The 14,257-nt window shown below is 45.1% G+C and overlaps 1 protein-coding gene and 1 pseudogene across 2 annotated transcripts in view; both read left to right on the top strand.

The window, feature by feature from the left end:
• The first annotated feature begins 4,882 nt into the window (after nucleotides 1-4,882).
• NUP210L (nucleoporin 210 like) overlaps nucleotides 4,883-14,257 on the top strand; it is a 144,213-nt gene continuing 134,838 nt past the window's right edge. For both annotated transcript variants that reach the window (XM_053592512.1, XM_053592511.1), the window contains exon 1: nucleotides 4,883-5,014. The gene's annotated coding sequence lies outside the window, so the exon portion shown is untranslated. The remainder of the gene's footprint in view (nucleotides 5,015-14,257) is intronic.
• On the top strand, nucleotides 7,186-8,222 carry LOC128585500 (archaemetzincin-2-like; annotated as a pseudogene).

Raw genomic sequence — 14,257 nt, 5'->3', positions numbered from 1 at the left:
GTCCCAGCTAATTGGAAGGCTGAGGCAAAAGAATAGCTCAAGCCCAAGAGTTTGAGGTTGCTGTGAGCTGTGACACCACAACACTGCAAGGGTGACATAGTGAGACTCTGTCTTAAAAAAAAATACAATGACAGGCCTTTTATAGGTTACTTAACACTGGCATCTTTAGGCTAAACTATACTTTTTCCTTTGCAATCATATTTGTATAAACCATAGATTTATTCTATTATGATCTTTAAACCGGATGTGATATTGATCACATTCCTATAAACGTGTAGTTTTAATAAACTGTCATGAAACAGCCTTTGAATTAATGTTCCATTGGATATTTGAAGAAGACAAGTAAATTTAACAAGAAGTGTTCTCAAGGTCTTTGCTTACAGGTGGTGTGTATGAGTGGATGGCTTTCAAAGCTGCCCTTGCCAGGCCGGGGTCTGGCATTTTCTGCACTCTGGCCTAGAAGTGAGACATGACTAACTTCATGTAAAAAATACATGGCTTCCTTGTCAAAAGTCCAGCTGTTTTTGCTAGAGACGAAGTTTTTCCATTCATGGGCAAGAACCAATAGTGGCTGGAAATTACTGCCAAAAAAAAAAAAATTACTTGTTTTGGTCTAGGAGCTAAACGTGGTAGGAAACTGGGAAAGATTTTTTTAAGCTTTTCTTTTTCCTTTAAACTTAAAGGAGATCTGCCATACATTATTTTGGAAAGCTTTTTATTTTTGCTTGAGACAGGATCACTATGTCGCCCTCGGTACACTGCTGTGGTGTCACAGTTCACAGCAACCTCAAATTCTTGGGCTTAAGCTATTCTCTAGCCTTAGCTTCCCAAGTAGGTGGGACTACAGGCACCTGCCACAACGCTCGGCTATTTTATGTTGCCCTTGTCATTGTTATTTAGCTGGCCCGGGCGGGTTCAAACCCTCCAGCCTCGGTGTATGTGGCCAGGCGCCAAGCCTGGAAAGCTTTTTAATAGGATAGCAGGGTTTGTGCCTAAAGTTTCCATAAGGAGGTTAAAGAAGGTTCTCAAAAATTTCCCACAATTCCGAGTAAGCCGCAGCGCCCGCCTCTCGATGACGTCACGCCTATGGATTGGCTGGTGTTGGGCGGGCGCGGCCGTAGCTGAGCCGCAGCCTACGACCCGGCAGTTGCCATGTCTGGCTCCTGGGGCCCGGGGTCCGGAGACTTCGGGCTGCTTTCATTTGTGCCTCTACACCGCCTCCTGTTGCTGCTTCTATTCTTGCTTGAGCTTTTGGCCAACAAACTTAACGTGCCACATGTGTTGCTACCCTTCGGCCGAGAGCCAGGCCGGGTGCCCTTCCTCCTGGAGGCGCAGCGGGGCTGCTACACTTGGTGAGGGGCAGGGGGTCACGAAGATATCAAACCCAACACCACTCAGTAAGAAAGAGAGAGGTTCTCCCTGTAAGAGCCCACAGGAATCCTGTCGGCTATCCTGGGGCGCCCGTGGCTCAGTGGGTAGGGCGCTGGCCATATACACCCAAGTTGGCGGGTTCGAGCTCGCCCTGGGCCTGCTAAACAACAATGACAACTGCAACAACAACAAAATAGCCGGGTGTTGTGGCAGGTGCCTGTAGAGCTACTTGGGAGGCTGAGTCAAGAGAATCGCTTAAGCCCAAAGAGTTTGAGGTTGCTGTGAGCTGTGATGCCACCACACTCTACCGAGGGTGACATAGTGAGACTGCCTCAAACAAACAAAAAAAAAGGTGGGGGCCTATCCTGTAAGGCGGAGGGCATTGGAGTCAAGGGAGGTACAGGGGCCGAATCCTTCCTGCATGGCGTGCCCTGCCTCTGTAGGGTGTCATCAGGGAGTGTGAGGGACTACGTGGTGGGAGAAATTCTAGGATGAGACTGACTTTTTCATTTTTTTTCTTTTGAGACCTAGTCTCACTTTGTCACCCTGAGCAGAGTGCCATGGTGTCACAGCTCACAGCAACCTCAAACTCTTGGGCTCAAGCGATTCTCTTGCCTCAGCCTCCCAGTAGCTGGGTCTACAGGCACCTGCCACAACGCCCAGCTATTTTTAGAGACAAGATCTCACTCTGGCTCAGGCTGGTCTCGAACTCCTGAGCTCAGGCTATCAACCTGCCTCGGCCTCCCAGAGTGCTGGGATTACAGGAGTGAGCCACTCCTCTTTTTCACTGTACATATTGAGAAAGGGTCATCACTATGCAGCTATCAGGGCACAGGGAAGCCCTGTGTTGGAAGGCCGCAGGTAATGTGAAGGACTTACAAAGTTATCAGCTTGACAGGAAGTTCTCAAAATCTTAGGAAATTTATTTATTTATTTATTTATTTTGAGACAGAGTCTCACCATGTCACTGCCCTCAGTAGAGTACCTTGGTGTCACAGCTCACAGTAACCTCAAACTCTTGGGCTTAAGCGATTCTCTTGCCTCAGCCTCCCAAGTAGCTGGGACTACAGGTGCCTGTCACAACGCCTGGCTATTTTTGGTTGCAGTTGTCATTGTTTAGCAGGCCCTGCCAACCTGCGTGTATGTGGCTGGTGCCCTACTCACTGAGCTATGGGCGCTGAACCAGGAAATTTCTTAGGAGCAAAAAGACTTAGGTTGTGAGGGTTTCTGCTAACTAAATAAGGTGAGCTGTTCAACAGAAGGAGATTTTTTTTTTTTAATCGCCCTTGGTAAAGTGCGATGGGTGCCACAACTCACAGCAACTTTCAACTCCTGGACTTAGGCGATTCTCTTGCCTCAGCCTCTGGAGTACCTAGGACTATAGGTGCTCGCCACAATGCCTGGCTATTGCAATTTGGCTGGGGCTGGGTTAGAACCCTCCACCTTTGGTATATGGAGCCAGTGCCCTACCCACCGAACCACAGGCGCCACGAGAGAAGGAGATTTTAAAACACAACCGCGAATTACTAAGTACTTAACTAAGCCTTTCCAAGTATTAATTCTTAACATTTTAGTCTTTTGAAATAAGTGCTATTACTCCCATCTTACACACAAAAAAACTAAAGACTAGCAACCAGGAAGTACAAACTTCTGGGAATATAAGATTTGTCTTGGGTAGAGATACAATATAAAAGTTGCCCCACTTGTATAAGGATACCCACTTGAAGTGTGGGGACAAGGGGTACACTCCACTCTGTGATAATGACACTTCCTGACTGAAGATGGAAATACATGATTTTCTGGTGTGAGACCCAACCATAGGATATGTGGTTACTTAAGGTGTGAGGGGACCTAACTGAAGTGAACTTCAGGATGCCAGAGAGTTCATCCTAAATAGAGTAGATTTCCCTCTACCACATCAGAGAGAAGTCATGAGGGTTTTTTTTGTTTGTTTGTTTGTTTGCGGTTTTTTGGGTGGGGCTGGGTTTGAACCTGCCACCTTTGGCATATGGGGCTGGCGCCCTACTCCTTTGAGCCACAGGCACTGCCGTGAGGTTTGTTTATACAGTGTGAGAATTTAGCCTCCCAGAAAGAATTGGGCTTGTAAGATGACCCAGTGTGCTCTATGGATTTCCTGACTGAAAGGATGATTTAAGGAGTCTCTAGCATCGAAAGACATTCTTACCATTAATCCAAAAATATTAATGAATTTTTTGGTAATTTTTTTCTCTATTTTTTTCCTTAATCCCAATAGGAAATTTTTAGGTAGAGTGCCCTAGTAGCGTCATCACTCAACAGCAACCTCAAACTCCTGGGTTCCAATGATCCTCCTGCCTCTTGCCTCTGCCTCTCGAATAGCTGGGACTACAGATGTTTTTTTTTTTTTTTTTGTAGAGACAGAGTCTCACTTTATGGCCCTCGGTAGAGTGCCGTGGCCTCACACAGCTCACAGCAACCTCCAACTCCTGGGCTTAAGCGATTCTCTTGCCTCAGCCTCCCGAGTAGCTGGGACTACAGGCGCCCGCCACAACGCCCGGCTATTTTTTGGTTGCAGTTTGACCGGGGCCAGGTTTGAACCCGCCACCCTCGGTATATGGGGCCAGCGCCTTACCGACTGAGCCACAGGCGCCGCCCTACAGATGTTTGTTTTAACACCCAGCTAGTTTCAATAGTTTTAGTAGAGACAGAATCTCGCTCTTGATTGGGCTGCTCTCGAACTCCTGAGTTGAGGCATTCTACCTTCCTTGGCCCCCCAAGAGTGCTAGGATTACAGGCATGAGCCACCACACCCATCCCAATTTTTTCGTATTTTGAATTGAATTCATACCTCATAATTTAGGCAATTTTTCCATCCTAGATGTCAACAGTCCTGATTGGAGGAAACTCATTCCTCAGAGTCTGAGCAAGTCCTGTCTCTCACTATTAAAAGGAAAACGTCAGTCCTATTTTTATATACTGAGGGACAATGTAACATCAATCTTATTTTAAATATTGAGAGAGAAACATAACACTTCTGAGACTACATATGAAATCATTGGAGAAAGTTTTTTTTGTTTGTTTGTTTTTTTAGACAGTCTCATGCTATCACCCTGGGTAGAGTGCTGTGGCATCACAGCTCACAGCAACCTCCAACTCCTGGGCTTAAGCAATTTTCTTGCCTCAGCCTCCCAAGTAGCTGGGACTACAGGCGCTCACCACAACACTCGGCTATTTTTTGGTTATAATTGTCATTGTTTGGTGGGCCCAGGCTGGATTTGAACCCACCAACTCTGGTGTATGTGGCCGGTGTCCTACCCACTGAGCTACAAGCGCCAGGCCCATTGGAGAAAGTTCTAATCAATCTCTCCCACTTTAATTCTTGCATTCTTAAGCAAAGTTCCTACTTTTAAGAGTGTCTTTTAAGTATATCTGTGAATATGTAACATGGAAGAAATATAGGAATCTGTGTCCTACCAAAAGTTCTTTAACCCATGTATTTAATACTCTGAAGTGTTTTGTTCTGGCAGGCATTCCACTCATCATGATGCAGTTACTGTTGAGCCTTTATATGAAAATGGTACCTTGTGTTCCCAAAGAGCTGTACTCATTGCTGAATCTACCCAACCAATACGCCTCAGCAGTATTATTCTTGCTCGAGAAATAGGTAGGTATGTTGTAGAGCAAAGACATTATATATCATTTTGTCTGTGGTAGAATAAACTGATAGATTATTAACACATTTGAAGTGTTGGCTCCAAATGTTAAGGTGGAAAGGACTCCTTCAATATAAACCCTAATTGCTTCATCTCATTCCGTGACTTTTTTTTTTTTTTGGTATATCCAGAAGCTGGTGTGGTATTTGATACCATGGAAACACTAGTTGTTTGAATCAATGAAGGAAGGAAGGAAGGAATTATTCATTTGGAACTAACTCAAGTGTTAAGGTCTGAGATTGGTCTGAATGAAACAAGCATCAGTACAAAGACTACTACTCAGAGTGAGGGCCGTGAACATGTATTAGCTGCATCACATGGGAGCTTGTAAGAAAGGTAACTTCTTTGACTCTGTCCTTCACCTTCTACATTAGGATCTCTGGAATGGGCCCAGGGCCCTGCATTTTAACAAGCTCTCCAGATTTTAATACAGTGTGGACATAAAATTTGTGTGCAATTCAAAATAGTTTAACATAGCAAATTGCATGCAAACTTTATGGACACCATGTATAATTATACTAAAGTTTGAGAAGTGTTAACACTTATCTGTTTTAGTTTAAAACAGCTCAAGAAAATGCTTTTTATATTCAAAGCAGAGCAGGAGGCTTTATATTCCTGAGTTTTTGTCACTTCCTTGCCATATTGCCTATGAGCCAGAAATATTAATATCTATATGGCTTTTAAATATATATATTGGGTGTGGGGAGGCAAGAGTCTTGCTCTTTTGTGTAGGCTAGAGTGCAGTGGCATGATCATAGTTTACTTGAACTCCTGTGCTCAAGTGATCCTCCACCTCAGCCTACTGAGTAGCTGGGCCTGCAGAAATACACCACTGTGCATGACTAATTTTTTTTTTTTTTTTGAGACAGAGTCTCAAGCTGTCGCCCTGGGTAGAGTGCCGTGGCATCACAGCTCACAGCAACCTCAAACTCTTGGGCTTAAGCAATCCTCTTGCCTCAGCCTCCAAAGTAGCTGGGACTACAGGTGCCCACCCAGCTACTTTTTGGTTATAGTTCCCCTTGTTTGGCGGGCCAGGCTGGATTCAAACCTGCCAGCTCTGGTGTATGTGGCTGGTGCCCTACCCACTTGAGCTATAGGCAGCAAGCCTAATTTTTTTATTTTTTGTAGAGATGGGGTCTCTTTGTGTTGTCCAAGCTGATCTCTAACTCCTCCTGGCTTCATGATCCTTCTGCTTCAGCCTCCAAAATTGCTAAGATCATAGGCATGAGCCACTATACTCTGCTGCTTTTAAATATTTTGATGAGGGGTGGCAGCAGGGGTTGGGGGTCCTGCTCAATGGTGGCAAAGCCTGGTGGGGGTGAAGACACCCTCCATAACACTTTTCTAGCCAGGTCTGGACATGCCCAACATTGTAAGGCTCATAGTGGAACATCTTTCGAACCCATTTGAATGGAAGGATGAAAGCTCTACCTAATGTTAACAGAAGAGATCTGTCCTTATGCAAACAATACAACACTCTGAACAGAGACTAAAAACAGCTCTCATCTCAACAAACCCAGCACTTGTGTCATAGTATGAAAAATTAGATGCTGGGGCTTGGCGCCTAAAGCACAGTGGTTATGGCCCTGGCCATGTGCACTGAGGCTGATGGGTTTGAATCCAGCCCAGGCCAAATAAACAGCAATGATAACTGCAACCAAAAAATAGCCAGTGGTGGGCACCTGTAGTCCCAACTTGGGAGGTTGAGGCAAGAGAATCGCTTGAGCCCAAGAGTTTGAGGTTGCTGTAAGCTGTGACACCACAGCACTCTACCGAGGGCAACATAGTGAGACTCTGTCTCAAAAAAAAAAAAGAAAAATTCGATGCTGGGAAACAGTGTTTATTTTATTTTATTTTATTTATTTGTTATTGTTTTGAGACAGAGTCTTACTATGTCACCCTGGGTAGAGTGCTGTGGTGTCACAGCTCACAGCAACCTCAAACTCTTGGGCTCAAGCGATTCTCTTGCCTCAGCCTTCCTAGTAGGTATGACTACAGGCGCCTGCCACAACATCTAGCTGTTTTTGTTTGTTTGTTTGTTTGTTTGTTTGTTTAGCAGTCCTAGGCTGGGATCGAGCCCACTAGCCCTGGACCATGTGGCCAGTGCCCTAACCACTGAGCTATGGGTGCCCACCCCAATGAGGTGTTTTTTAGAGTCAGTGATAACACACAAAACCTACAAATTCATGCAGGGCACATTCTGAAGTTCATAGAAACGAAGAAACCTGAAGATGCATTCTGTGTTATGGGGATAACAATGATTGATCTTTACCCAAGAGACTCCTGGAACTTTTTTTTTTTTTTTTTTTTGAGACAGAATCTCACTTTATTGCCCTCAGTAGTGTCCTGGCGTCACAGCTCACAGCAACCTCCAACTCCTGGGCAGCCTCCCAAGTAGCTGCAAGTAGCTGGGACTATAGGCTCCCGCCACAATGCCTGGCTATTTTTTGTTGCAGTTTGGGCAGGGCTAGGTTTGAACCTGCCACCCTCAGTATATGGGGCCAGCTCCCTACCCACTGAGCCACAGGTGCCGCCCAAGACTCCTGGAATTTTGACTTTGGACAGGCCTTTTTGACAGATGGTGTGGGGATATTCAGTTTTGCCAGGTATGGTGGTGATTTTTAAAGTTTGCTCCATGAAGGCAAAATGAAGAAGCTGCAGAAAACATCTTCAAGTGATTATTCCATTTTTTATAGCTATTATATTCCTGAAGTAACTAGTGTTTTTCTGCTTCAATCTTGTAAGACCTTGACCATGAGACTGAACACATATTTGGACTGTGACACTGCCAGTGGCTTCCTGCCTAATGCAAGGTTCCAACCACTCAGAAGAAGCTGACCGGTGCCCTCTAAACCTTTGCCCTATCTGCTTACGAAAGTTGCAGTATGCTATTGGCTTCAGCATTGTAGAAATACATAAAGCTCTAGTAAGATGGATTGATGATGAATCTGTTGACAAACCTGCAGTAACTCTAAAACATGGTTGTGAAGATGGTGGGAATTTATCAAAACTTGTTGAAGCCTTTAAGGAATGGGAAGCATGGATAAAGAAGTGCCTTGCTGGCTGAGCGCAGTGGCTCACACCTGTAATCCTAGCACTCTGGGAGGCCAAGGTGGGTGCATTGACTGAGCTCACAGGTTCAAGACCAGCAGGAGCCAGAGTGAGACCCCTCTCTCTAAAAATAGCCAGGCACTGTGGCAGGCACCTGTAGTCTCAGCTACTCGGGAGGCTGAGGCAAGAGAATCACTTAAGCCCAAGAGTTTGAGGTTGCTGTGAGCTATGATGCCACAGCACTCTACTGAGAGCGACACAGTGAGATTCTGTCTCAAGAAAAAAAAAGTGCCTTGCTGTTCTCCAAAAATAAATTCCTTAGCTCGGCGCCTGTAGCTCAAGTGGCTAAGGCACCAGCCATATACACCAGAGCTGGTGGGTTCGAATCCAGCCCTGGCCTGCCAAACAATACTGACAACTACAACCAAAAAATGGCTGGGTATTATGCTGGGCACCTATAGTCCCAGCTACTTGGGAGGCTGAGGCAAGAGAATCACTTAAGTCCGAGTTGGAGGTTGCTGTGAGCTGTGATGCCATGGCACTCTACCCAAGGTGACAGCTTGAGGCTCTTGTCTCAAAATAAATAAATAAAGACCTTAAACTAGGAGTAATTAAAATAAATACTTGCACATTCTGCTTAAAAATATTTTGATAATTTATTTATCTGTCATATTTTCCTTCCTTCCTTCCTTCCTTCCTTCTTTCTTTCTTTTTGACAGAGTCTCACTGTGTAACCCTCAGTAGAGTGCTGTGGCGTCATAGCTCAAAGCAACCTCAAACTCCTGAGCTCCAGCAATCCTCTTGCCTCAGCCTCCTGAGTAGCTGGGATTATAGGTGCCCGCCACAACACCTGGCTATTTTTAGAGACAGGATCTTGCTCTGGCTCAAGATCCTGTAGTCGGGGCGGCGCCTCTGGCTCAGTGAGCAGGGCGCCAGCCTCATATACCGAGGGTGGCGGGTTCAAACCCAGCCCCGGCCAAACTGCAACAAAAAAATAGCTGGGCGCTGTGGTGGGCGCCTGTAGTCCCAGCTGCTCGGGAAGCTGAGGCAGGAGAATCGCTTAAGCCCAGGAGTTGGAGGTTGCTGTGAGCTGTGTGATGCCACGGCACTCTACTGAGGGCAATAAAGTGAAACTCTGTCTCTACAAAAAAAAAAAAAAAGATCCTGTAGTCTCAGCTACTAGGGAGACTCATCCATCTACCTTGGCCTCTCCAGAGTGCTAGGATTATAGGCTTAAGCCCTGTCATATTTTCTCTTTCTTTTTCTTTTGCGACAGAGTCTCACTATGTCACCCTTGGTAGAGTGCCATGGTGTCACAGCTCACAACAACCTCAAACTCTTGGGCTTAAGCGATTCTCTTGCCTCAGCCTCCTAGTAGCTGAGACTACAGGCACACCCTCCCCCACAACGCCCAGCTATTTTCTGTTGCAGTTGTCATTATTGTTTAGCAGGCTCAGGCTGGGCTCGAACCCTCCAGCCTCGGTGTATGTGACTGGCGCTGTAACCACTGTGCAACAGGTGCCAAGCCAACTGTCATATTTTCTTAAATAGAAGGTTACAACATTTGGTGACGTCCCAAAAGTCACCCCTAAAATCACCATACATAGGGAAAATGAGAAATTGTAGCTAAATGTACCTTTACCTTTACATTACAAAATAAGGCATTACAAAATATTCTTTTCATGTTGGCTACCTCTTCATAAAATTTTGTAATGAATATTTTGCAAAGAAAGGTACTTTTTTTTTTTGAAACAGTCTCATTTTGTCGTGCCCCGCCCCCCCGCCCCCCATAGAGTGCTCTGGCATCATAACTCACAGCAACCTCAAACTCTTGGGCTCAAGCGATCCTCCTGCCTCAGCCTCCCTAGTAGCTGAGACTACAGGCGCCCACCAACAAGCCCAGCTAGTTTTTCTATTTTTATTTTTATTTATTTATTTTTTGCAGTTTTTGACCAGCGCTGGGCTTGAACCCGCCACCTCTGGCATATGGGGCCCGCGCCCTACTCCTTTGAGCCACAGGCGCCACCCTAGTTTTTCTGTTTTTAGTAGAGGATGAGTCTTGATCTTGGTCAGGCTAATCTCAAACTCCCGAGCTCAAGAGATCCTTCTGCCTTAGCCTCCCAGCGTGGTAGGATTATAGGCATGAACCACTGCACTCACCCTGTTGTACAAATTTTATTGGTGGCCTTTTTATTTTATTTTATTTTTTTAAGACAGAGTTTCAGTTTATCATCCTGGGTCGAGTGCTGTGGCATCACAGCACACAGCAACCTCCAGCTCTTGGGCTTAGGCAATTCTCTTGCCTCAGCCTCCCAAGTAGCTGGGACTACAGGCACCCGCCACAGCGCCTAGCTATTTTTCTATTGCAGTTTGACTGGGGCTGGGTTCGAACCGGCCACCCTTGGTACATGGGGCCGGCACCCTACTCGCTGAGCCACAGGCACTGCCTGTGGTCTTTTTAATGTTTTCATATGTGCAGTCAATGACAACTATCTCCTGACTGGTGCTTAGCTAGGAGATGTCATTAATTATAAGATAAATCTCAATTTCAGAAATGTTTAAAATATCAAAAACTGAATGTCTAAGAATTAATGAAATACAATATGAAATTCTCAGAAACAAAAATCATTGAAGACTGTATCTTGAAGGGCAGCTACAAAGGACAGAGGAGGATAGAAATCAGAAAAGAAGCATTGATTTAGTCACACATGCTATTTTTATACTGTAATCATTTTTATTTTTGTTTTGTTTTTATTTTATCTTGTAATTAATAATAATAATTATTATTTGAGACAGAGTTTCACTCTGTTCCCCAGGCTACAGTGCTTCAGCATCAACCTAGCTCACAGCAACCTCAAACTCTTGAGTTCTTTTTCTTTTTTGAGACAGAGCCTCAAGCTGTTACCCTCAGTAGAGTGCTGTGGTGTCACAGCTCACAGAAACATCAAACTCTTGAGCTTAAGCAATTCTTTTGCCTCAGCCTCCCAAGTAGCTGGGACTACAGGCACCCATCACAATGCCCGGCTATTTTGTTGTTGTTGTTGTTGTTGTTGCAGTTGTCGTTGTTTTAGGGGCCAGGGCCAGGTTCAAACCTGCCAGCCTGGGTGTATGTGGCCGGCTTCGTAGCTGTTGAGCTACAGCGCCGCCAAACTCCTGCGTTCAAGCAATCCTCCTGCCTCAGCTTCCCAAGTATCTCGGACTACAAATGCCTACCACAATGCACAGATAATTTTTCTATTTATTTTATTGTATTTCATATATATATATTTCTTTTTTTTTTTTCAGACAGAGCCTCAAGCTGTCGCCTTGGGTAGAGTGCTGTGGCTTCATAGCTCACAGCAACCTCAAGCCATTCTCCTGCCTCTACCTTCCAAGTAGCTTGGACTACAGGCATCTGCCACAACGCCCAGCTATTTTTTGGTTGCAGCCATCATTGTTGTTTGGCCGGCCAGGGCTGGATTCGAACCCGCCAGCTCAGGTGTATGTGGCTGGTGCCTTAGCCACTTGAGCCACAATTTTTCTTTTCTTTTTTTTTTTTCTTTTTGTATGAAAGGTTTTTATTGGTGAGGGAGGGATGTTGCAGAGCAGCACCAAGAAGGAGACAGAGAGGGGGGAGAAAAGAGAGAGAGAGGAAAGGGAGAGGGGGAGAAAGGAGAGACCCGGAGTAACACAGAGGAGGAGGAGAGAGGAGGGGGGAGAGAGAGAGCCATAATTTTTCTTTTCTTTTCTTGTCTTTTTTTTTTTTTTTTTTTTTTGCTGTTTTTGGCAGGGACCGGGTTTGAACCCACCACCTCCAGTATATGGGGCTGGCGCCCTACTCCTTTGAGCCACAGGCGCTACCAATTTTTCTATTTTTTTTAAACTAGAGACAGCAGCTTGTTCTTGTTCAGGCTGGTCTCGAATGCCTGAGCTCAAGGTATCCTCATGTCTTGTGAGGAGGATAATAAAACCACGCCTGGCCTCAGCCTCTTCTCATTATTATTTTTGAGGGGGTGACAGGGTCTTGCTGTTCACCCAGGCTAGAGTGCAGAGGCGTCATCATAGCTCACTGCAACCTCAAACTTGTGGGCTCAAGTGATCTTCCTGCTTCAGCCTCCAGAGTAGGTGGGACTACAGGCACATGTTTGGCTAATTTTTCTATTTTTTGTAGGAATGGAGTCTCGCTTTTGCACAGGCTGATCTCAAAATCCTGGCCTCATACAATCCTCCTGCTTCAGTTTCCCAAAGTGCTAGGATTGTAGGTGTGAGCCACCATATCAGGTCTCCTGAAGTTATTTTTAACTGTGTGAATTTATTCTGTTATCAAAAGATTTATTCACACAAGTACTAGGAAAAATGTCAAATAAAGCCCTCAGTTTAATTTCATCTGACTTGTGGTAACTACTCCAAAGTTAAAACAACTTTCTCAACTTTACTAGTAATGTAATTGTGCACAAAGGTGAGATTCTTAATAATAAATGCCGGTCGTGGTATCCCAGTAGATGCATTCACATCTAAATGGGAAAGGGTAGTCTGAAAGGGGTGGGGTAGGGCATTTTGAAAAGGAAGCCAATGCCTAAGAGAAATTGTTCTTTCATTTGTTTGACAAATCCAGTAGAACCTCTGCAGGTTGGCCACCCAAGGGACTGTAACAAACTGGTCAACATAGAGGTGGTCAACATAAGGAACTAAGTTTGGCCTATAAAAATTAGGTGAACTTAAGGAGGTGGTCAATGCAGGGAAGTGGTCACCTATGGAGGTTCTACTATACTTACTGGGTTGCCTACTAATTATAATGCATCTATAAGAGTAAAAAGATTTACTTTAACATTTAAATGCTTAGCATTTTGTTTAGATGTTGTGGTTATAGTGTAGTAAAGAAAATGAGTGGCGGCTCGGCACCTATATCACAGTTGTTAGCACCAGCAACATGCACAGGGCTGGCGGGTTCAAACCCAGTCCAGGCCTGCTAAACAACAATGACAACTACAACAAAAAAATTGCCAGGGGCGGCGCCTGTGGCTCAGTCGGTAAGGCGCCGGCCCCATATACCGAGGGTGGCGGCTTTAAACCCGGCCCTGGCTGAACTGCAAACCAAAAAATAGCCGGGCGTTGTGGCGGGGCCTGTAGTCCCAGCTACTCTGGAGGCTGAGGCAAGAGAATCGCTTAAGCCCAGGAGTTGGAGGTTGCTGTGAGCTGTGTGAGGCCACGGCACTCTACCTAGGGCCATAAAGTGAGACTCTGTCTCTACAAAAAAAAAAAAAAAAATTGCCGGACATTTTGGCAGCCACCTGTAGTCCCAGCTACTTGGGAGGCTGAGGCAATCGCTTAAGCCCAAGAGTTTGAGGTTGCTGTGAGCTGTGATGGCATGGCACTCTCCCGAGGGTGACATAATGAGACGCCTTCTTGAAAAAAAAAAAAAATGAGTGGCTATGACAGAGATGAGGGACTTGAGATAGACAAGTTCCATATGGTAAGAGTGTTAGATTTCTTTATTTTTTTATTTCAAAATACTAAAGGAGTACAAATGTTTTTAATGCTTTAGTCAGGGCTATAAGTGTGCCCATCATCTGAATAGTGTTTATTGTACCCGTTAAGTAGGTTTTTTACCCCTCCCCTCCACCTTATCCCACTTCCTGATTACCTAAGATTTTTACTTCTTTATGTGCCCATGTGTGCCCCCAATTAGTTCCAAGTTAGTTCCATGTAGCATTTGTTTTTTCATACTTGAGATACTTAGGATAATGGTCTCTAGTTCCAATCCAAATTGCTGCAAAAAATGTTAATTCATCCTTTTTTATAGTCTAGTAGTACTCCATGGTATTTTGTTAATTCCCTGATGAATTAATGAGCACTTGGGTTAGTTCCACATTTTTGCAATTGTGAATTTTGCTGCAATAAACATTCAAGTGCAGGTGGGTTTTTCTTTGTTTTTTTTTTTCAGACAGAGTCTCACTATGTCACCCTTAGGAGAGTGCTGTGCCATTCACAGCTCACAGCAACCTCAAACTCTTGGGCTTAAGCAATTCTTTTGCCTCAGCCTCCCAACTAGCTGGGACCACAGGCACCCACCATGATGCCTGGCCATCTTTTGGTTGCATGGTTATTTAGCAGGCCTGGGCCAGGCTCGAACCTGCCAGCCTTGGTGTATGTGGCTGGTGTCC

The sequence above is a fragment of the Nycticebus coucang genome, chromosome 5 (assembly GCF_027406575.1).
Source record: "Nycticebus coucang isolate mNycCou1 chromosome 5, mNycCou1.pri, whole genome shotgun sequence".
Classification (NCBI taxonomy): Eukaryota; Metazoa; Chordata; class Mammalia; order Primates; family Lorisidae; genus Nycticebus; species Nycticebus coucang.
The sequence above is the reverse complement of the archived record's forward strand: the minus strand, read 5'-3'. Positions and strand labels throughout refer to the sequence as shown.